We start from the raw sequence: 22,500 nt of genomic DNA, 5'->3' as shown, positions 1-22,500 counted from the left end.
CATTTATATATGTACAGCCACTCAAAAATGTTTTGCAACATGTTCCAGAAGTTTTCGTTCACCTAACAGTAATTTGTTCTTTTGATATTTACAAAGAAATGTAATTTTCTTATTCGACTTTGGTTATTAATCATATGGTTAAAAATATAAAAAAAGGAATGGTGAGTGAAAAATTCATATTACGAAAAATGACGAAACATTTTGAAAAATTTCACTTCAGATGATTGGGCAAAAGAGTCAAAGAAGAAACTATATTTCGAATCCAGATAAAAGCTTATTGACTAATAAAATAATATTGGCTAATCATCAATGAAATTATATATAAAGAAAGAAAGAAAGAATTTAACCATTATTGTTGTCAAAAACAAAAAAGAAAAAATCTCATAATGTCGTATGTTATCGTATGACTCCACATTTGGGCAGGAAAGTTAAACTAAACTGTCTCGTCACTTGCACCGATAAGATGGGCAACAGACTCAGCTGCACCACAATCATTAGCTTGCATAAGACTAATGTCTCCATTGCAGATATTGCTCGGCAGCTTAGCTTAAATAAAACAACCATGTATAGAGGGATACAACAACAGAGAGAACGAGGAAATATGATAAATTCATTATAAAAAGTGGAGGAGGACCCCATTGTTGCACTACTGTTAAGGATCATCATCGGATGATCATTGAAGGAGCTCCGCCTAGCACCCCCTGACAACGGTGTTGCTATAAAGAGAGAAATTATGCTTTCCCTTCAAGTTGCAGCTACATGAGACCAAGATATTATTTCATCATACTCCTGCCAAGAAACACTTCATATCAGCGAAGCACAAAGAATAGAGGCTAGGGTTTGCTTTATAATAGAATCCAGTGGCCGACGATTTTCTGTAAGAGTCATCTTTTGCGATGAGGAGGAGACATTCTCCACTGATGAGCATGGTAGTCTTCTTCACTGCTGGCATTTAGCATTAACTAAATTAATATTGAACTTCTAGCTAATTTTAATTCTTTAGAAACTTAGATAATAAGAAATACAAAAATAGGCAAGTAGCAATGAAAGAAATGAGAAATTACGCATGGTAACGGCATTATATGATGGTATATATATATATATATATATATATATATATATATATATATATATATATATATATATATATATATATATATATATATATATATATATATATATGTGTGTGTGTGTGTGTGTGTGTGTATGTATGTGAGTGTGTGCAATTATATTCTATGTATTACAAAATAGACATGAAATCTGTTAGTCTAGTTCAGTATATTTTATATTAAGTTTCACTAGTTCACAATATACATAGGATTAGTCATTCAAAAATTTGATTAATAATAATGTGAAGCAAATATTTACAAAAGTCGTATTTGTTGATGTTAATAAGACTAATAGTTCAACTTATAACAGTCGTAGGCCTATGTCTACAAAGTTCACACATATGGAGATAAAACAACGATAGTGATGGCAGTTGGAGATGAAAATATTAAAACATAAGAACAGCAATGATCTCTGAAGTATTATAGTAACATCCTTTAATTAAGTAAAGTATGACAACGGTAAGCAGTATCAGAAAAAGCCCTGTTTAAGGGAAATTGCAGGTAATTTCTCGGACCCACCACTAGCGTTCAGCTGTATCATGCGCTTACAACTGAGTTGCCAAATAGCGCCAGATGTCGCTATTATAAGCTGTTGTCCGAAAAGTTTTGAAGAATGTTGCAAAACTTTTTTGAGTGATTGTACATATGTATATATGATCATAAGTTTAAGTATACCTTAGCTTTACCAGACCGCTGAGCTAATTAACAGCTCTCCTAGGGCTGGCCCGAAGGATTAGACTTATTTTACGTGGCTAAGAACCAATTGGTTACCTAGCAATGGGACCTACAGCTTATTGTGGAATTCGAACCACATTATAGCGAGAAATGAATTTCTATAACCAGAAATAAATTCCTCTAACTCTTTATCAGCTGGCCGGAGACTCAAACTTGGGCCTAGTGAGTGCCAGCCCACTACTCTACCTACTCACCCAACGAAGAGCTATATATGTTCATATATATATGTACATCTATATATGTACATATATATATGTACATATATATATGTAAAAAAAAATATATATATATATATATATATATATATATATATATATATATATATATATATATATATATATATATATATATATATATATATATATATATATATATATATATATATATATATATATATATATATATATATATATATATATATATATATATATATATATATATATATATATATATATATATATATATATATATATATATATATATATATATATATATATATATATATATATATATATATATATATATATATATATATATATATATATATATATATATATATATATATATATATATATATATATATATATATATATTTCTTATGTTGTGGTTTTCATAATGCAGTAATCTCCCCGTGTTTATGTGTGAGTTGTTGTATAACTGTATAATTTTGTATTCAGAGTTAGCGTAAAGTTCCAGTGATTAAACGCTGTGTGGTGTGAGAGAGGACGTGAGTGGCGCTAAGAGAGAGACAGCGAATCGTTGTTCGTTGTGTAGGGCCGCAATTTGTTAGTATTCAAAACTGCTGGAGTAATGCATTCCTATCACCTTCTCGGATGACTACATTAGCATACAAGATGTTATGGGACGCAATCAAAACACTGTGGGGTGGAGAATTCCATTATGTAAGTTGCCTAATGTCATTCAGGAATGTTATATGAAGCGATGTTTTCCATTCTTATTATAATAACTAGAGATTCTCTTGTTCTGAAACTATGTAATAATAAGTATTATTATTAACTGCAATTCCACTTTGTCTCTAATTATCATTTTAAAGAGTTTTTAAAATAAAAACCTCGTCTGGGACCTGTCCGTGCACCCATAGGCTGTTCCCTGCTCATCTAAGACGCCCTTACAAGGGGCCCACATTCAGAGACCAAAAAGCGTTGCTGAAGGGAGATGCGCTCTCTTTCTCTCTCTCTCTCTCTCTCTCTCGCTCGCTCGCTCACTCTCGGGATTACGAATGTCCCGTTTTAATGTAATTGACATTTTGGTAGACGATGGTCGCTCATATCCTTTAACTGTTTAATTCCTTAGTAAATGTGTCTGAGTTATCTGAACAGTGTATTTAATTAAGTGTGTGTGTAACGGCGCCTGATTAAAAACACGAAGCAATTTGGTACCAAGGTATTGTAACATAATTATTGGGTTTTAGTGCACTAAAATAATATTTAGAGTGGTTATATGTAAAGATACCTTTTCACCTTTTTAATATTTTTTCGTGTTATATGTTTTATGCTTTATCTTTTGAAGAATTTTTCTTTTATACATATATGTGATGTGTTTGCTATTGCCTTAAATTTTGCTTACATTTTTTGATATTTAATTTTTTGCAGAGTATATTTCTGTGTCTTTTGTATCCACATTTTTACATGATTGATTTATTTGCTTATTTTGTTTAACACTTGGAAATTAATTTACTTACAGTATATTTCCTTTCAATCAAGTTTTGTTATTTAACAATTTAAATTTTACTTGAATAATTTTTTGATTAATTAATAAATTAATTTCTGATTTAATTTTGACTGATGATTAATTCAGATTTAATCCAATTTTGTTTTGTTTACAAGTAATAATAATTTCCCTGAGACTGTGAAATGTCATGTATAATCTCTGAATTTAGAAATAAATTTTTGTATTTGAAATATTATATCAGAGTTTCATTCATTGACCCACCAGTAATTTTGATTTGAATTAGAGATAGAGTGGTAAGTGAGATGTTTTCCTTCAAGTAATTGAAGTGAGCTCGAACCAGGGAAATGAAATAAATAGAAATACTTGAACTTTTATAATGTTAATGGAGTGACGCCCTTAGATTTTACCTCACACCTGTTTAACGAACTTAATCTGCTTTCTTTCATGATTGATGAGTTTTATAAGGGATCACTGATGCCTTTAGAGAAATCAGTCGTTTTGTATGTGTGATGAGGGTTCAGGTGTCTGGCTGTTGTGAGGTAACTATAATTGTTGAATAAATGGTAAGTTTGGTAATCAAATATCAAGCACTTAGATACCAGGTTTGATTTGAAGAACAGACACTGGACACTCTAGGGTCACCATATATAAATGGTGCCCTAGACTCCGGGACAAGCACTTAGATACCAGGTTTGATTTCAAGAACAGACACTGGACACTTCGTCACATATATAAATGGTGCCCAAGACCTGGGAAAACAGATCACAAATATCACTCTGGTGTATACTGGTGGTGTTAGGGACATATTTTATTAGGAGAGTGACCATATAGTTCTTTTATTTTATGAGGAGAGTGACCATATAATTGTTTTTTGCATTTTATTGTGTTGAATTGTTGTCATATTGAATTGTTAATTGAGTAATTGAAAAAATGGCTCGATTCGACGTTCAGGAGTTTTTAGCAAACCCCTCCATCCAAGAGTTATCTAAAATCACTCTGACTAAAGCACAGTGGAGTGAGATAGCAGTAGCATATGGTGGTCAGGTGTCTGCCAACATGGTAAAGGCAAAAATAAAATTCATTGCAATCCAAGCATTGATGGACTCTGGTAAAATAGATGACGAATTAGGAGTGGCACAAGAATTGTTGAACGCAGCTGAGGCAGAACTTATAGATAAACATGGGCAAAAGAAAGAGAAAAGTGATGCAGAAGTAGAGATTAGACGTCTAGAAGCAGAAGGAAATTTGATTAAGCTGAAGATGCAGGCTTAAAGAGAGAAAATGCAGGCAGAAAGAGAAAGAGAAGACAGAGAAAATGAGAAAGAAAAGAAAGAGAAGAAGAGAAAGCTGCTGAAGAATTAAGAGAAATAGCTAGACACAAGAGAGAGATGGAAAGGTTGAAAGCTACAGCTGAATTGCCTGTAACACCTTCTAACCCTACTCAAGGTGATTCAGACCCTGTATTTGATGTAGTAAGAGTGCAGAAGTTAATTCCAAAGTTTACAGAAGAAGCTCCAGATGAGTGTTTTGATCACTTTGAAAAAGTGGCTGCAGGTATGGGATGGCTAGAGGATAAATGGTCAGTCTTGTTACAGAGTGTTCTCATTGGTAAAGGAAGAAGTGCCTATTTAGCCTTATCAGCTGATCAGTGTAAAGAGTACAGGGTACTTAAACACAATGTGCTACAAGTTTACCAGATGACCACTGAATATTATAATGAAAGATTCAGATCTTTGGGAAAGGATGACCAGATAACTTTCTTGGATTATGCCTACAAAGTGAGAAGATGTTTTAAACGATGGTTGGAGGCTGCTAAAGTTAAAACATTTGAAGATCTTGAAGAATTAGTTGTTCTTGAACAATATCTTAGGGGAATTCCTGAACACATGAGAGCCTATTTGAGAGAGAGAGAGGTGAATAAACTTGACAAAGCTGCTACACTTAGCGAAGATTTTAACATTATAAGCAGCAGAAGGAACTATAATGTCAAGTACCAGAATCAACGCACAGGTTTTAGGTCTCACCCACATTTCAGGAGCAGATTTAATGGGAATCCTACAAGTGGCAATACCAAGTCAATGCAGGGTAATATCCCTCAGCAAGCTAATGTAAAATCCTCATATAATAATGTTGCAAGGCAATTACAGAAGCCTAATGTTGTCTGCTACAAGTGTGGAAGAGCGGGACACTTCAGTTGGGAGTGTCATCAGACACATTGGCAGTCCAAACCAGTTGGTCAAGTAGTAAGAAATGACCAGGTGAAACAGACTACGAAGAACAATGTGGGGAGGAGTCAAGCTCCAGTGAAGACTGAGACTAAACAAGTTGAACGTTTAGCAACCAGTGGAAATGTAACTTCAAGCAGTGAGTGGCTGAGCAGTTTGGAGGCTTTTAAGCCATATATCTACAAGGGTACGCTGAAAACTCCAGGAGGAAGTGTGCAGGTACCAGTCAAGGTGTTACGTGATACAGGGAGCAACCATAGGTTGGTAGTCCATGGTGCTCACACCCAGTTGGAGGAGAATCTTACAGGAGATTCTGTTATTTTGAAGGGTATAGGAGGAGAAGAGGTAACTCCTATATGCCGCTTACACCTGTCATGTGAATTAGTGACAGGAGATGTTGATTTTGCTGTAAAGGACTCACTGGCTGTTGAAGGTGTACATGTTCTGTTAGGGAATGAAGTTGGTAGTGTGCCATTTGTTCCTTGTCCTATAGTGACAGATAAACCATTGAGGATTAGTCCTACGGTAGATCTGGAGAAGAATAACCCCCACCTGTTTCCTAGCTGTGTGACTACTAGGAGTATGAAGAGGACTATGCCTGTAAGTGAAGAGACTGAGGATTTACCCATTCAAGAGGGATCTTTGAGGTTGGAAGAGTTGTTCCAGGGAAATGATGTTTCCCCTAATGTTGACCAAGAAGAGGTTTCCCAAGAAGAAGCTGTCATCCCTGAAGAGACAGATACTGAGAGCTCAACCCTTGAAGTTGGTCAGGTGACCAGGGAGAAGCTAATGGACCTACAGAAGAAGGATGTATCCTTAGCTGAGCTGTTTTTCAGAGTTGTTGATCAAGAAGAGATGCAACAAACTCCTACCTGTTATTATCTGAAGGAAGGATTGCTGATGAGGAAGCATAGACCTGCAGATATACCAGGAGATGCTGAATGGGGCGAATATCATCAAATTTTGATCCCACGTCCATTGAGGAAGCAAGTAGTAGCAGTAGCTCATGAGTCTGGACATATGGGAATCAGGAAGACTGTGGAGAAGACCATGAAATATTTTTTCTGGCCTGGACTTCACAAAGATGTTAGCAAGTTCTGTCAGGGAGTGTCATACCTGCCAGATAGCTGGAAAGCCAAATGAAACCATTCAGAAAGCCCCCCTACAACCTATAGAAGTTAGAGGAGAACCCTTCAGCAAGGTGATTATAGATATGGTTGGACCACTGCCGAAGACGAAGAAGGGTCATGAGTATCTGTTAACATTGATGTGTCCTGTGACAAGATATCCTGAGGCAATCCCTGTTAGAAACATATCTGCTAAGGTAGTTGCTGAGAAACTAGTGGAGTTTTTCTCAAAGTTTGGGATACCTGAAATTGTACAAAGTGATAGAGGAACCCATTTTACTTCCAAACTGTTTCAGGATGTGATGAACTTGTTAGGTGTGAAACAACAGTTGTCCACTGCTTATCACCCAGAAACTCAAGGAGCCTTGGAAAGGTTTCACCAGACATTGAAAAGTATGCTGACTACGTATTGTTCTGAGTCAGGCAGAGACTGGGATGTTGGTGTACAATTGATGTTATTTGAAATTAGGAATGCTTATCAAGAAAGCATGGGTTGTTCACCTAACGAGATGATTTTTGGTAGAGAAGAGAGAGGACCGTTGAAAATTCTTGCAGAAAATTGGGAAAGAAAATCAAGTGAAATCCAAGGAGAGTATGTAAAGAACTTGAGGAAAAGATTGGAAGAGATTAGAAAATTCCCTTTAGAAAATCTGAAACTGAGTCAAGAGAAAATGAAAAGGAAGTATGATAAGAAGACTAAGCTAAGAAGTTTTAGTGTTGGTCAACAGGTGTTAGTGTTTTTACCTGTCAAGAGATTTCCCCTTTCCAACAAGTTTCAAGGTCCTTACAAGATAATTGAGAGGTTAAGTGACAGAACTTATGTAATTAAAACACCAGAAAGACGAAGACGAAAAAGGAAGGTACTTGTAAACCTCTTAAAACCTTACTTCTCAGAAACCAAAATGGAAACTGTCAATAACCCAGACAACCTCAACTACAGAAGACGACGATGGATATGAATTGGGAGCTGAAAGCAAGATGAATAATTCTTCAATTTTGGAAAATTTGGAGGATAAACTGAAACATCTGAGTGTTGAGCAAGGTGGTGAGTTGTGCGAAGTGATTAGAAGCTTCACAGAACTGTTTGCAGATGTACCTAGGCGTACTGATCTGATCAAGCATGAGATCAAGATCCAAGAAGATGGCAGACCATTCAAGCAGAGAGCTTATCGCCTATCACCTTATCATCGAGATGTTTTGAAGAAAGAAGTTGAATATTTGTTACAGCATGGATTAGCAGAACCCAGTTCAAGTCACTACAGTTCTCCATGTGTGTTAGTGAAGAAACCGGATGGCTCATTTAGGATGTGTACTGATTATAGGAAACTGAATTCCATCAGTGTGGCTGACAATTATCCCTTGCCTCTTATAGATCAGTTACTTGATAATGTTGGGCAAGCCAAGTTTGTCTCCAAGATAGACTTCTTGAAGGGATACTATCAAATTCCCTTAGATGAGAATGCTAAGTTGCTGTCAGCTTTATTACTCCTTTTGGACTGTATCAGTATACTGTTCTGCCATTTGGTCTGATGAATGCACCTGCAACGTTTCAACGAGTGATGGATCAACTGCTAGGGTCCACAGAAGGAGTAGGTGTATATTTGGATGACATAGTCATTTACTTTGCAACATGGGAAGAACATGTGAAGATCCTGAGGAAAGTTTTCAAGAAACTAAGGGAAGCAGGACTAACAGTCAACCTAGAGAAGAGTGAGTTTGGGAAGGCAACTGTGCAGTATCTTGGGTTTGAAGTTGGGAAAGGCCTTCTCGCTCCAGTAAATGCTAATGTAGAGGGTATCCATAAGGCTACCCCACCTACTACTAGAAAACAGCTACAGAGATTTTTGGGCATGGCAGGATTCTATCGACGTTTCTGCCCGAATTTCTCAGCTGTAGTAGCCCCCTTAACAGACTTAACTAGTCCCAAAGCTAAGTTTGTTTGGACTACAGAATGTCAAGAATCCTTTGAGAAGGTAAAAGCCTCAAGACCAGTACTTCGGGCTCCAGACTTCAGTAAGAAATTTGTGATACAAGTTGATGCCTCTGACTGTGGAATTGGAGCTGTACTACTTCAAGAAGATGATAGTGAACTTTTGCATCCCGTATGTTTCATGTCTTCGAAACTGAAAAAGCATCAGAGAGTGTATTCCACGATAGAAAAAGAAACTCTAGCCTTAATCACAGCATTGAAAAAGTTTGAAGTGTATGTAAACAGACCTAGGAATGAAGAGATTTTAGTGCTGTCTGATCACAATCCGCTCACGTTTTTACAGCGGATCAAGAATCACAACCAGAGACTCACTCGGTGGTCTCTGTGCTTGCAACCCTATAATATTAAGGTACAGCATATCTCGGGTAAGAACAACGTGGTTGCAGATTACTTATCCCGTTGTGAATCGTTGGATTCAACCCCGGGATAACCAATCTTCTAGGGGGAGGAGTCTTATGCTGTGGTTTTCATAATGCAGTAATCTCCCCGTGTTTATGTGTGAGTTGTTGTATAACTGTATAATATTGTATTCAGAGTTAGCGTAAAGTTGCAATGATTAAACGCTGTGTGGTGTGAGAGAGGATGTGAGTGGCGCTAAGAGAGAGACAGCGAGTCGTTGTTCGTTGTGTAGGGGTGCAATTTGTTTAGTCAGTATTCAAAACTGCTGGAGTAATGCATTCCTATCACCTTCTTGGATGACTCCATTAACGTATAAGACGTTATGGGACGCAATCAAAACACTGTGGGGTGGAGAATTCCATTACAAAAGTTGCCTAACGTCATTCAGGAATGTTATATGAAGCGATGTTTTCCATTCTTATTATAATAACTAGAGATTCTCTTGTTCTGAAACTATGTAATAATAAGTATTATTATTAACTGTAATTCCACTGTCTCTAATTATCATTTTAAAGAGTTTTTAAAATAAAAACCTCGTCTGGGACCTGTCCATGCACCCATAGGCTGTTCCCTGCTCATCTAAGACGCCCTTACAAGGGGCCCACATTCAGAGACCAAAAAGCGTTGCTGAAGGGAGATGCGCTCTCTCTCTCTCTCTTTCTCGCTCGCTCGCACGCTCTCGGGATTACGAATGTCCCGTTTTAATGTAATTGATATTTTGGTAGACGATGGTCGCTCATATCCTTTAACTGTTTAATTCCTTAGTAAATGTGTCTGAGTTATCTGAACAGTGTATTTCATTAAGTGCGTGTGTAACGGCGCCTGATTAAAAACACGAAGCAATTTGGTACCAAGGTATTGTAACATAATTATTGGGTTTTAGTGCACTAAAATAATATTTAGAGTGGTTATATGTAAAGATACCTTTTCACCTTTTTAATATTTTTTCGTGTTATATGTTTTATGCTTTATCTTTTGAAGAATTTTTCTTTTATACATATATGTGATGTGTTTGCTATTACCTTAAATTTTGCTTTAAATTTTTTTATATTTAATTTTTTGCAGAGTATATTTCTGTGTCTTTTGTATCCACATTTTTACATGATTGATTTATTTGCTTTATTTTGTTTAACACTTGGAAATTAATTTACTTACAGTATATTTCCTTTCAATCAAGTTTTATTATTTAACAATTTAAATTTTACTTGAATAATTTTTTGATTAATTAATAAATTAATTTCTGATTTAATTTTGACTGATGATTAATTCAGATTTAATCCAATTTTGTTTTGTTTTCAAGTAATAATAATTTCCTGAGACTGTGAAATGTCATGTATAATCTTTGAATTTAGAAATAAATTTTTGTATTTGAAATATTATATCAGAGTTTCATTCATTGACCCACCAGTAATTTTGATTTGAATTAGAGATAGAGTGGTAAGTGAGATGTTTTCCTTCAAGTAATTGAAGTGAGCTCGAACCAGGGAAATGAAATAAATAGAAATACTTGAACTTTTATAATGCTAATGGAGTGGCGCCCTTAGATTTTACCTCACACCTGTTTAACGAACTTAATCTGCTTTCTTTCATGATTGATGAGTTTTATAAGGGATCACTGTTGCCTTTAGAGAAATCAGTCGTTTTGTATGTGTGATGAGGGTTCAGGTGTCTGGCTGTTGTGAGGTAACTATAATTGTTGAATAAATGGTAAATTTGGTAATCAAATATCAAGCACTTAGATACCAGGTTTGATTTGAAGAACAGACACTGGACACTCCAGGGTCACCATATATAAATGGTGCCCTAGACTCCGGGACAAGCACTTAGATACCAGGTTTGATTTCAAGAACAGACACTGGACACTTCGTCATAATATATATATATATATATATATATATATATATATATATATATATATATATATATATATATATATATATATATATATATATATATATAAATATATATATATATATATATATATATATATATATATATATATATATATATATATATATATATATATATATATATACATATCTATACACATATATTATATATATACATATATATATGTACCTATATATGTGCATATATATTGATATAATTGTAGCTGAAGGCTATGGGAACTTAGCTTGGACAGGCAAAATATGACTAATAGGAGTTCGTCTGAGGGCCTCATTTAAAGGGAGAAAGTTATTAGGTAAACACTTAGGTTTCAGTTAATTAATTGTATTTACATTAGAAAAACACACATCAGAAGAATGGAAGCGTAAATAAGGACAGGGAGACAAGTACCTGTCTTGTAATAAGATTTACAAACAAATGGTTCATTCTCTGAAGAAATTCAAAGTGGGCCTGCTTCAAAGGGGCACCACAGGGGAGAAGAGAAGCGTTTATGCCCCTGGGCGCACAAGATGATAACAGGTCCACAGGAGGCTGACACCTATTTTCTTCGGGAGACGGATTCCTCATCTTTGGGGGCTTTAGCAAATGGAGGATAGTGTGAAAGGGACACTACAAAAGTTAATTAAGGCGCTGGACACCCACGTGGGACAGCAAAGGGAGCAGCTCTGGGGAGTGAGGGAGGACGGAAGTGTACTAGTTAAGTTCCAGCATCTGCTAAGCTCCAAGATCTTCTAAGGACGATGTGCCCGTGTGATGCCCTCATATAGCGTCAGGAGATTACGATCCTGCTCCTCGTAGGTGGCGCTGTATGTCGGCAGGAGCATGTGTGGCGTGGGGCATCTGGCCTAGGTGTTCAAGATGGCGTAGGTCACACTGGGTCACTTTCTCTTTTGACTGAGACGGGATTAGCATCTCCGACAGAGCAGCACCTGAAATCAAGGTCTATGGGCAATCACTTGGACAAAGTTAAGCGATTAAGGGTAGTGGTGAGAGGAGTCAATAGGCGAATTTTGCCCACAGCTAACCTTTACGGTTGAAATTAAAACAAGAACATTATTTGGGAGGAATGTAAAACATTCTTATATTATATCTTACTCTACTTTCTTGGAGGATGAAATGGCAAGCTGAAGGTTCACCTCATTACAGTATGTATATAAATGTATATATTTAATTTATGTATATATATATATATATATATATATATATATATATATATATATGCATATATATGTATATGTATATATAAATGTATATATTTGTATATATGTATATGTAATTTATTCATATATATAATATATATATATACTATATATTGTATATATATATATATATATATATATATATATATATATATATATATATATATATATATATATATATATATATATATATATATATATATATATATATATATATATATATATATGGCTTGGTTTGGTTGGTAGAGTGGCAACCACAGAATTCATAGAAGCCTGTGGCGGGTTCAATCCCCGCGGCAGTTAACGACCAGTCAGAGGCGGAAACTTTGCTATCCCGTGTAGACATCCCGGGATTACGTATGTAATCAACGGATAGGTTTGCTGAAAGCAAATGGATGTTACAGACTAATACACACATAAACAAAGCCACTCCCAACATCTTCTAAAAAAAAAGTCATAACAGACACCTCACACGTCTAGAACTGTGCCGGACTACCCGCCCAGTTCTCCTCGTGCTGCTGGGAGAAAAGGAGGCGGGGTTTCGTGTAATACACACATTCGTTACCGGGGTCTAAGCGATGTCAGGCAGGGCAGCCGGTTGAGATTACTGGCCTACCCCACAAATCAAAGTCCTTCAAAGAAGGCACCATTACCCCATATAAAAATGGGTATAAAAGCACGTTAAAACGAAGAAGATATATATATATATATATATATATATATATATATATATATATATATATATATATATATATATATATATATATATATATATATATATATATATATACGAGGTAAGTCAAAAAGTTCCAGGAAAAATTCAATATACTCTTTATTTAAGGAAATTCAAACATCATTTTTCTACATATCTACCATCTAACTCTATACACTTTTCAAAGCAACCCTTATTTGTAGAAATTTGGGGCCTTTCTATTAAACCATGTTGAAACTGCATGTTTAGCAGCATCCAAAGATTCAAACCGGACTCCTCTTAAGTGTTCCTTGAGTTTTGGGAACAGGAAAAAATCTGAAGGAGCAAGATCAGGACTATAAGGGAGGACGTGGAAGAGTTTCCCACCTAAATTTCCGTAGGACTTCTCTTGCAACCCTTGATGAATGTGCTGGAGCGTTATCATGATGGAACAAAAATCTGCGGTGCAACTTTCCTCGACGTTTTTAGCCAATGCAGTCTTAAGTTTTTGCAAAACACCTTTGTAGTAGTTCCCGGTGATTGTTTTTGTCCTTCAAGGAAATCAATCAAAATCACTCCTTTGGGTCCCAAAACACTGTTGCCATAACCTTCTGGGCAGATCTCGCCACTTTGAACTTCACTGGTGCAGCTGAACCTCTTGGTAACCATTGCTTTGATTGAATTTTACTTTCTGGGTCATATTGATGGATCAAGTTTCATCTCCAGTAACAATCCGGTCAAAAACTCTGATTCATTTGATTCAATCTTCGTTAAAACTGCAAGAGAAAGTTCAGCTCTTTGATGCAGTTGGTCTTCGCGCAACGCTTTTGGGACCCAACGTGCTGAAAGTTTACTCAAACCAAGATTTTCATTTAAAATTGAAAATGCGGAACCATGGGAGATCCTAGTTTCATTAGCTATCATATCGATAGTAATCCGACGATCTTCATCCACTAGATTCTGCACCAAAGCCACAATTCTTTCATTTTTTGCAGTCGATGGTCTTCCCTCTCTTGGGTTGTCTTTGAGGTCCTCCTGACCATCCTTAAATCGCTTTATCCAATCATAAACAACTGATTTAGATGGAGAAGAATCTCCATAAACTTGTTGCAAAACTCTTCAATAATTTTCCTGGTTTCAATCAAGCTTGGTCAGAACTTGATGTTAGCTCTCATCTCAAAATTTTTATTTTCCATGGGTTCAAGAAGTTACTTTTCTGAAGCAGATGTTAACACCACGGTAGCAAGAGGATGACTGAGGTAACAAGTCTATATGGATCACTACATCACAGATAATTGTTTACCAAGTATTTGGGTTGTTTCATTCCTAATAATAAATACATCATTCAACAATTTTTCCTGGAACTTTTGACTTACCCTCGTATATATCACACACAAACATGTAACTACGTTGTTGTTTTGTCACAGTAATTATCCAGGTTCTGAGCACTCGTAAACAGCGAGAGCCTCACAGGATATAGCCTTATGTGTATGACCACATGTGGAACAATCAACGACATGAAAATGACTCAATTAGGGGTAAAAATACTCTGAACTTGGAACTGAATCTTTATTACAAATGCTCAAAACCAAGATCATCGAAAAGTTCAGTTACAGGAAACGAACACATTCACCGTACGCATCTCGAAAGACATTCACATTCACAGCTACCATGCAGAGGAAGAGAACAACTCACACGGTGATGGAACAGTCGAAGAGAAAGACAGAAGAAAACCTAAACCCAATTAACAACATTTAACACGAATACACAGGGGCTTGAGCATCCACACAGGGTAGTAGGTCAGCATAAGACGGTTACTGGTAAAGAATTAATTCAAGGTTCAGCCCTTATCAGCAAATAGAGAGTCAGTAAGTAGTATGGCGGGTCTAAGGCGCAGCTGGCACTGGAGGCAGCAGGACAGGGAGAAGTGAAGGCAAAGTGTGCCACCAAGACAGGCAACAGGAGTGCGCACTCCGAGCGACAGAAGTGTGCCGCACACACAGAAGGATTCCTGGAGGCGAATCCACCACAGTCAACCAGGCGATGAAGTACGCACAAAAAGTGGGATATACGACACTGCAAACCTCCAGTAACTGGTTGAAGATCTGCCCAACCAGTGTAGACAGAGCAAGAGCTGGCCTTTGCAGTAATTCAGAGCCGACAACACACACTGTCTTCGGAAGGCCGCCCCCCCCCGCCCGAAGTAAACAAACTGCTCAACACTCCAGCAGCTTTACAAATAATTGTACATGGAAATAAAATGGAAAAAACCACTCATGGGCCGAGTATCAATAATACAAAGAAACCAAATAAATAATAAAAATTTACTAAACTTTTTATGACCGAAAAAACCTAGAAAGCTACTTTACTTTTAAAACAACAAAAGGTCACGAATAATTAACTGGGTAGAATTTTGACAATATATTGTATATATTTGTATATATTCACACACACCCACACACATATATACTGTATATATATATATATATATATATATATATATATATATATATATATATATATATATATATATATATACTTATTATACACATATTTGCATATATATATATATATATATATATATATATATATATATATATATATATATATACTTATTATACACATATTTGCATATATATATATATATATATATATATATATATATATATATATATTACATATATATTTATATATATATATATATATATATATATATATATATATATATATATATATTTATATATACATATTTACATATAAATGTAATATATATATATATATATATATGTATATATATATATATATATATATATATATATATATATATATATATATATATATATATATATATATATATATATATATATATATATATATATATATATATATATATATATATATATATACATATATATATATATATATATATATATATATATATATATATATATATATATATATATATATATATATATATATATATATCATTTGGTGTGCACACACGAAATCTTGCGTGGAAGTTCCGAAGTGTAAATGAGAGTGCGGCTAATAAAACTCCATAGTTTTGGTGAATGTGACAAGAGAGCAGAAACCAGTGAACGCAGTGTTAATAAAGCGATGATGGACTCACTTTGTCTTTAGCAAAATGTATCGGAATCCGACAGATAATGTTTATATGGGCTAAAGTCCGTTTTTATCATTTTTCGTAGCCAGTTGGGTTTCTGCAGCCTCACTCTCGAACTGAATAGAAAGAATGCATTTTTTATGCTGATTCAAGTCATGTGGTTGTAATCTCATTTAGAAAGTATATCTGGAAATAGTGGCAGTAAGAAGTCAATGTGGTTCTGAAAAAATACATGTTCCTTGTGTGTGTATATATAAATAATCACAATACATACACACACACATATTTATATATGCATGGTATATATGTATATTATATATATATATATATATATATATATATATATATATATAAATATTATATATATATATATATATATATATATATATATATATATATATATATATATATATATATATATTCCGTATATATATATATATATATATATATATATATATATATATATATATATATATATATATATATATATATATATATATATATATATATATATATATATATATATATATATATATATATGACTATCGCACAAAAGCAAATGTACGTTATCATTACTTTGTATAAAATAGAAATAGCATTCTGTTGAGACCAGATTTACGTTTTCATGTTGCTTTGTCGGAATGACTGCCTCTAAAGCTCAGTTTTGCTTTATGACGTTGGTGCACAGCACAAGTCTATAAATCGATTAACATTCTTGTATCAAGTGGACGACATGTCCATTCTCATACTGCTGTGGAAAAGCGACGTGAATTCCAGATTGACCCTGTAAATATCGCATTGAACAAACAGCGTCTGTTGTTGACCTGGTCGCTGGGTATTGCTGTTGTATACAGAACAAATAAGGTTGTGCTCCTGGAAGGCGAACCGAGAGTCTGGGTGTTTTGCTTCTCTGGTTACCGTTCCGTGTTTAAGAGTCAGCATTTTCCTTAAAACGCTTGAGCCTATGGTAGCAGTGTTGGGTATCCAATTTAGTTGTCTGTTATTAACTTTGATGGCAGTTATCCTACTGGGTCTGAAGCAGTGTGCTACGTTGGCTTGCAATTTATTGTGCTGAAATTGTCGTCAACAGCTACCTAAAATGGATAATTCAAATCCGATACATGATGTTATTTTTATTAATGTTTACAGCACGCACCCGAGAGCTAAAGTTTTTGGGAAGTTGTACGCTCAGCCTCAGTGTTTTACAAGGCAGGGATGTTAACATAATGGTCAGCCATTATCTTTGTTTATGAGACATTCTGACGTGAGAAAAGTAATTTCAACATGATTCTTTCTTCTACATTGGCACTGGAATGCACTGCACACTCTTCTAATATAAATGAAGGGAGATATTGGGATATACCAGAGGCATTTGAGGTAATAATAAATTGATCTGCTTGGTATATAGTTTGCTAGGCACTGAAAGGAGGTTCCATATATACAGTATATATATATATATATATATATATATATATATATATATATATATATATATATATAATATAATATATATATATATATATATATATATATATATATATATATATATACACACACACACACACACACACACACACACATATATATATATATATATATATATATATATATATATATATATATATATATATATATATATATTTGAGGATATATTATTTGCCCATATACAAGCAATATAAAGGCAATAATATATGCATTTTTATATAATGAAATTTAATTATAGACTTATACTGATAGATATTCTTTGGTGCAACATCACTGGGGCCCTGTGTGTTGCTATGCAGCGGTAACGCGAAGTCTTTCCCGTTGCACGTTGGCGGCATTGTTATGCATTCTCTTCGGTGAGGTCCCTCCAGTTACGGTTTGTGGAGCATTCTTCAAATCCTTACCGAGATCGATCCGAATTTTGACCTTGTGGAGGCATGTGTTTTATGTCTTGGCAGGCAGGACACTCGCTTCTTGGGAGGTTTCACATCTGAAGAGAACATTACTGTAGTTTCCATGTCTGTTAAGTTCATCCTATTGTGTATTGGACAAGCAGTGCTGAATGGCTGTTGATGTATGTAGTATACCTGTGCTTGAATGCGCACACTACCACTCTATTTACTTACTTGCGGACATTCTGACACACATATCCATTAAGTAATAAATTTGTTCTTAATCAGGTGAGCATTTCTGTAGGCTTAAACTCTATTGTAATTATGTAGGTGCTGTCGAATTTATTACAGTACCAGACAGTGTGCACTGATTTTCAGTTCCCTTGAACAATGGTGTCCTTATGTGGGAAGAGAAAAGTGTAGCAAAGAGAAGTAAAGTTAAATGAAAATTAGAATTAGAAATCAAATCGTCTTGAGATAAATTATTCAGTAAAGTGAAAAAATAAAATTGTGCTGCATTTCACTTTATAATATCATAACAGCCTCCCTGAAAAATCCTGGTTGACTGCAGTCCTCCAGATTGGAGGGCGTTTATAAGGCCGGCCCTAGACGTAACTGTTTATCTGAACGATATAACTGATCTAGATAAATCGTTACGATAAAACTGGTGGAGGAGAAAAACTGAATTTAGTTTAAAATTATGAAACAAGCACTTAAATGAACTGAACCGAGACCATAAAACAGCTTAATATTCTAACTTTTTATCTGGGACTCTTATCATAAAGATTAATTTTCTTGCAGAAAAATTTTACTGATAATTGGAAAACATCTCAGATTATCAAACACTAAGAATTTCTTAAATAAGAGTGTCTCACTCGGTCTGTTACAAGGACAGTTCACAAATTCTTCATTAGGCACCGCTCTCAACCCGACGATAAGTTTAGTATAATCTTTCTTTTCAATAGCCATTCTCTACTACATGTTGCAACCTCATTTTGATCCAAAAATCACTTTTTTAGGGTCCCTTTTTAAATAATGCCACAGCTAATAATGCATTCGTCAGTCGTATATAAAATACTTGCCCCAGATGTACATTATGGGGACTTACGTGGAACGATGCAAATGCTGAGGTCAGAGCAGATACATCGTGGTGTTAGTCATCGACTGTTTAGATTGTCCAATCGATTTTTATCTATCAGAAACCATTCAAATAAATGTAGTTAAGTCTAGGGTCTGACTAAATTAGTTTTGAAACAAAAGACCTACTCAGTTCAATCTTATTCCATACAGACTACTTCAAGTTGAACTTGTACCACCTGTGTAAGGATAACATTTGTGAGGAGTTTTCTTTGCTTTTCCTTTTCCCTTTTAGTCATTCAGTTGTTTTATCTGCATGCTTTTTATAAATTGTCTTGTTTTAATGTAAACAATATAGCATGTTGAGACTGAAGGTTAAACATATTTTAATTTGTAAATTTTCTTTTTAGCCTTGATGATGTCTTGTGTTACGAAACGGTCTGCAATTACCACCTACAGATCAACTATCTCCTTGTCACCCTGTCCTACATATGCTGTGGGATAAAAACTTCTGTTTTAAATATTAAATATAGGGATATATATATAAATATAGATTTATATATATATATATATTTTGTATATTATTTTAGCCACTGAAAGTTTTAGAATATGTTTTGGAAATTTTCGGTGAGGTTTCCCTAGTGAAACAAGGCAAGTCAGATTTTCAAGGCTATCTTTAATAAATTTGACGAACATCAATAACAAATTAATGCAATTGACAAAGGACTGAGTTGTAAAAATATTTAAAAACAGAATCAGTTGGAAAAGTAAAAGGAGTTCACTAAAATCTTAAAACAACCTATGGATGGATACTATCCTCAGCATTGACAGCATCAGAAAAGATCGAGCAATAACACACATGGAAGGGTGCTGTGAAGGAAAGGAATGTCATTTGTAAATATTTTGATATTATTGATTGAAATATATATATATGATTGAAATATATAAATGGAATAGGAGATATTATTTTTGCCCATATACAACCAATATAAAATCAATAAGTACGTTTTCCCAATGAAATTCAATTACAGCCTTATGCTGAAATATTCTCTTGGTGCAAATCATTTTATAGAGCGGTTGCTATGCAGGACATAAGTTGGGAAGTCCTTCCGTTGCACGTTGGCGGCATTGTTAAGCATTCTCTTCAATCTAGTCCCTAATTGACATTTGTGGAGCATTCTTCAAATTCCTCCGAGATCGTTCCGGAAACCAGACCTGAGGAAGATATGAATTAGATTGGCAGGCAGGACACTCACTTCTAATCTGAAGAGAAATTTTGTGTAGTTTCCATGTGACAAGACTTCATTCGTTTATTCTTTAGACAAGCAGTGCTGAATGGTTGTTGAAGGATGTAATCCTGTAGAATGCGCTCTTTTAATTGTTATTAGTCTATTCTGAAGATATCCATTAAGTAATAAATTTGTTCTTAATCAGGTGACAAGGACTGTTCAAACTTTTTTGTATCACTGAATTTATTACAGTACCAGACAGTGTCTTTTTCAGTTCTTTGAGAATATTCATGTGGGAAGAGAAAATTCGCAAAGAGCTGTGTTATATGAAAATTAAATTAGAAACCAAATCGTCTTAGAAAATATTTAGAAAGTGAAAAAATAAAGATTTGTTGTTTATGTTTATAATGAGGCAAGAGTGTGCTGTGAAAAATTGGTTGACTGCAGTTGTGGATTGAAGGGCGTTATTAGTTAGAAAAAAAAACCTGAAGTCAGTCTCATACCATACTGACTACTGCACTCATTGTTGCATTGTAGACCTGTGACATTTATGAGGAGCGAATGGCCGTATGAGTTGTTTTATCTGCATACTGTCCCATCTTGTTTTTGAGGTAAACGATCAGGCCGCTAGTGATGAAAAATATTAAAATGGTTTTTAAGAAACAAAAGAATATCTTAAAATAGTCGAAAGGTCTGAATTGTAAGCAAACTCTTGAGGTTTTTTATGGGATAAAAATGAGTAAAATTAAAGAAGGAATTAGCTGTAGATTTATTGAAGTGGAAAATATATTATTTGTCTAAGTTTTAGGGACTATGTTTTGGATTTTGGTGGATACCTGAGTGAAGCAAGTGCTCAGAAGGAGCCTTGTCTTTGTTAAATAGACGAGAGTTCATAATTTGCAAGGAAATTGCCTAAGGACTGGAGTTGTAACTACTTCACAGAATCAGTTGGAAAGTAAAACTTGACATATACTGTATGGCAGGGATACTATCCGCATTGACAGCATCAGAAAAGATCGAGCATAGCTGAAAATAAGCATATGGAAGGGTGCTGTGAAGGAAAGGAATGTCATTTGTAAGAATTTTGAGATTATTGATTGAAATAAGGATATTGATTGAAATAAGGAAATGGAATAGGAGAAATTTTTGAATTGACACCACCACGTACAGTATAGGTACGATAGCAGATATAGCACCATTAACAGCAGTGGAAATAAGGCTTAGAAATAATTTTATAGAGCGGAGAGAGGACATAAGTTGGGAGTATGGTTAACGCATGTCAAGCTCTCTCAGCAGTCTAGTTAATGGTGAGATTTGCAGCTTGAGATTCCTCGAAGTTCCTGAAACCAGATTGAGGGAAGATATGAATTAGATTGGGTAGAGCATCTGCTAATAGAAATTTTGTGTAGTTTTGTGACAAGACTTCATTCGTTTATTCTTTCTAGAAAAGGGCATAACGGAAAGGAAATAATCTATAGAACCTCTTTTAATTGTATTAGTCTAGGTGAAGACACATTATTAATATATTCCTGTTGGTGATGACTTTTCAATTTTTTATCACTGAATTTTGTATTCTTTATTGCTTTGAGATTATTCAGTGTGGGAAGGGTATATTCGTGTAGAGCTGTGTTTGTTTTAAATTAAAGCAGTGTGTTAGAATATTTAGATGATAGAATGACAGATTTGTTGTTTATGTAGGCCTGAGGCAAGAGTGTGCTGTGTCGCCTTTAGGTATGTAAAATGTTGTGGATGAAGTAATGTTAGAGGTTAGAGAAAGAAACGAAGTCGTAGGTGCAAAAGTGTAATGCGGCTAATGTTTGCAGGTGACAGAGTGTGGGGCGGCGGCGGTCAAGAGAAACTCTAGAGACTGATGAAAAATGTTAAAATGGTTTGTAAGATTCAAAGTCGAAACTGAATGTAAGCAAAAGTGAGGTTTTGTGGGTAACTGAAAACAAGGAAGCTGAATTAGTGAGTGTCAGAGTGGAAATAATCGATTTGTCTAAGTATTTGGGACTAAAGATAATGGATGATGGTGGAGTGAGAGAAGAAGTGATTGAAAAGGAATTGTCCGTGAGAGCCGAAGTTGGAATGTACTATAAGGGTGCGTCCGCACTGCAG

Source organism: Macrobrachium rosenbergii, chromosome 13 (assembly GCF_040412425.1).
Source record: "Macrobrachium rosenbergii isolate ZJJX-2024 chromosome 13, ASM4041242v1, whole genome shotgun sequence".
Taxonomy (NCBI): Eukaryota; Metazoa; Arthropoda; class Malacostraca; order Decapoda; family Palaemonidae; genus Macrobrachium; species Macrobrachium rosenbergii.
Note: the sequence above shows the minus strand (reverse complement) of the source record.